Source organism: Cupressus sempervirens, chromosome 1 (assembly GCF_028749045.1).
Source record: "Cupressus sempervirens isolate cs-2001-9-10 chromosome 1, ASM2874904v1, whole genome shotgun sequence".
NCBI lineage: Eukaryota > Viridiplantae > Streptophyta > Pinopsida > Cupressales > Cupressaceae > Cupressus > Cupressus sempervirens.
In genome coordinates this window covers 381,088,075-381,091,604 of record NC_143118.1, presented here as the reverse complement: position 1 = coordinate 381,091,604, position 3,530 = coordinate 381,088,075, and the positions used below count along the sequence as shown (strand labels likewise).

At 34.0% G+C, this 3,530-nt stretch overlaps 1 pseudogene; it reads right to left on the bottom strand.

The window, feature by feature from the left end:
- Positions 1–306: 306 nt before the first annotated feature.
- Positions 307–2,901, bottom strand: LOC149577857 (GDSL esterase/lipase At5g03810-like; annotated as a pseudogene).
- Positions 2,902–3,530: the final 629 nt, after the last annotated feature.

Below are 3,530 nucleotides of genomic sequence, written 5' to 3'. Positions count from 1 at the left end.
CCAGTAAATAATTTGGCGACCTATAGTAAAAAAATCATCTTTATAAGTTCCATCTACAAATTTGTGAGCTGCGTATGCGATTAAACATGAATTGAAGACATAGAATCAATAAACTTTTCAATCCTGATCAATGAGGAATCTTTTACTTGATTAGACAATTTCACAAATGTTTCTAGCAAGCATCTGAAAACAAAGAATCAATAGATGTGGAAATTTTTCATACAGAATCCGAAAGCTTTGTGCGAGTGTTTGAATGAATAAATATTGTACGAAATGAATTATAACCATAGTAGATAATAGCAGATGTCATAACAATTGCTGGAGAGCTTTGGGAAGCTGTGTTTTTGCGACAAGATAGTTCATTCTGTTTGATGGATAGAAACTATCCCAAAATACATACTTTGAAGCGTCTGCACATGTGCCAATACTCAATTCGTTACACAAGATCGACGCTTCTAGAAGCCCTCTTCCACAACATCCTCTCCGCCCTTCTAAAAGCCCTGTACCATTTCAACAACAATAGAAAATATATATTAATGCTCACTGATTATTTTAAGAAGATTCTTATCGTATTTCATGATCCATATTTCTTTACAGCTCTCTTTCATTCGATAGATTATGGAATGATGGATTTATTGATATAAACAATTGAACATTATTTTATATCTATCTATTTACATGAACGATCAGAGTTGAACACGACAAGATATGTAGTTAGAACAAAAGAAGTCCAAAGTAAAGATGACGTTCACATATCTCACCATACTTCGCTGGGAATCTTGCAGCGTCATAGAGCTGGGAGAAAATGTCTAAATAGGCAATCTTTATGCCATCTGCAATAGTTTCAGCATTTCCAAATTAAAAATCATCGCCTCTTCGTTAAGTTTTTCAACACAAGTCTCCTTTCCGAGACCGTACAGTGTTATTTACGATGGCAAGCAGCCAAACGGAGGAAGAGATGCCACCGCCACTCTACGTACGCCCAACTTTTGAAGCTCCCGATAGTCATTGCTCCCGATGCTTATCAGATAAACAACGCCCGATAGAATTCTCGAGGCGTTTGCAGCGCCCACTACGCCGGCTAAATCCTCTTTGTATTGTCTGTAGAGCTTTAACTGATCTTCTAGACTTAAGACACTCTGCAGATGGACTAAGTTTAATCAATTTCTAAGTAATATGATTTCTCATAGTAATGAAACACGCAAATTACTGACATAAAGTTTGGCAGTGCCATGGTATAAACCAGATCCTCCAGAAGCAAATGAAACTCCTCTAACAATGTTAACTCCTTTAGCATCCGGGTCCAAATAAGCGACCGTTGCAGAGCCCAGTCCAAGCATGGATGCTACAAAGGACAACACAAAATTAAGGCGAAGAAAATATAATTGAAATTACTTTTAAGTCATTGAATTACAAGAAGAGGAAAATATGAATCAGATAGCCATACCGACGTAATCTATCGCTATGAATCCATTGGAAAATCGACCAGTTGGCTTTTTCCCAGGGAAATCTCGTCCGTAGGGAGGATGGTTGCTCTTTGCTAATGTGAGGAGATAATTGTTATTTCCTACGTCAACTGTAGAATCTCTGAACGATATTAAAGCCTGCAATCAATACAAGAATTGCCACTATCAATAAATTATCCATCTCTTTCCAGCGATATACGGTCTAACGTCTGACATATAAGTAAGTGACATGAAGTCCATTTTTTCAAAAAATAATAAGCACGTAAATGGCAGTGATTTCTCCTCAATATTTACATTGCAATGCTCGTTTACTGCCTTGCAAAGTACGGTAACTGTCGTACACTCTCAGAAAACTTTATAAACTCGATTAATTCATCTTTTACTCGACTTCAACACAACGCCTTTGTCCATATTCTTACCAAGAAAAAATTGATGTCTATTTAGGTCGGTAGGAAGTGGGATGATTCTCTAACCTAAGCCTTGACTTTAAAGCCAGGTTAGTTTTTAATTGCAAAAGAAATTATACAATATATGTTATCATTTATTTTCCGAGGAGGTTGAGTTACTTCTTTGTTTGACCTCTAAAGGAGGGTGATGACGTACAATTGTTACTTTCTGTTTATGTCAGGATATTATTATATTTGTTTGATGTATAGGAATAATTAATTTTCAACCTTTTTTTTATCTAAATATATATATTTTTCTATAAATTGTAATTTTTCTACTTTGTTATTGGCTGTTGGAAAAAAGAGTAAGGAATAAATTTAAATTTATTTAAAAAAATAGTTAAAAATAAAAGTTTCTATTATTCCTTGGTACTTGAAGTTTTATACATTCAAGGAATATAAGCACAATAATGGTCACACAATTCTACAAACAACTATCTTTTTTTAATTTAACGCACTCCTTAATCATATGATCTCAATCCATAATGTCACTGATAACTGCAAGGGTTTCCACAATACGACATTCAATGGGAAGTTTTGTGGGCTATAACCCTTTTTATTATTCCTTGGATCTGAGATCTTATCAACACAAGTAGAATCACTAGAAATTTAAGAGTAGCATATAAATGTCAAAGAGGAGAAATATTTTTAGATTCGGTACTAGAAAATTCTTGCAAGGAACTTGAGTTTTCCCAATGAAACTCTCACTCTATGCCGAGTAATCTAACTCATAAAATATAGAATAATATCAAGTTTCTAAGGACTCGAATAGTAGATTAGGTACAAACTTCAAAGTCCTTATCCAAATGCAAGTTTTGTAACTACCCTTAGAGTTACACATAACTAAATCCCCTAAGATGTATATTCCTTTTGATGTGGATATAGATTTGCTTGTATTCGATAGAGAAAACCCTTATGCACATCCACTAATGGTACAATTATTTTTTCACTACCTGTGTTATGGTTTTCTCCATTATCAGGTCCTGCATTTTTTATTAATGAGTGATTTCTAATTATCATCCATTAGAAACTTGACCATTTTATTATTATTCATTATATTTTTGCAATTGTATAAGTAGGTAGAAGCAAGAAGTTGGGTCTCAATTCTACGAAAGTCCACAGATTGAGATCATGATCTTTCAAAAATGGGCACCCATTTTTTAAAGAATAGGTACTCGTATTAGGCTTGGGTGCCCAATCTGAAATTCAAAAAATGGGCACCCGTATTTTCAAAAATTTGGTGCCCTTTTTTTATTTCAAAAAGAAGGTACATTTTTAAAAAAATAAAATAAAATTAATTTTTTAAAAATGGGTACCCGTTTTAAAAAAATAAAAAATGGGTACATGTTTTTCAAAAATTAGGTGCTGGTATTTTAAATATTCAATTTTTTTTACCAATTTAACTTTTTTCAAAACAGACACCTAGTTTTTGAATTTCAAATAATGGGTGCCCGTATCTTACAACATGGGACGGGATTTTTTTTCTCATGCCTCAGATTTTGGTTTGGTATAGGCTTGGTGAGACCAAGCCTATGACTTGACCTCTCAAGTTTTGGCTAAGGCATTGAATTGACAAGTTCACACCTTGCCATAACTTTTAGAGGGTCTTCCCAATCAA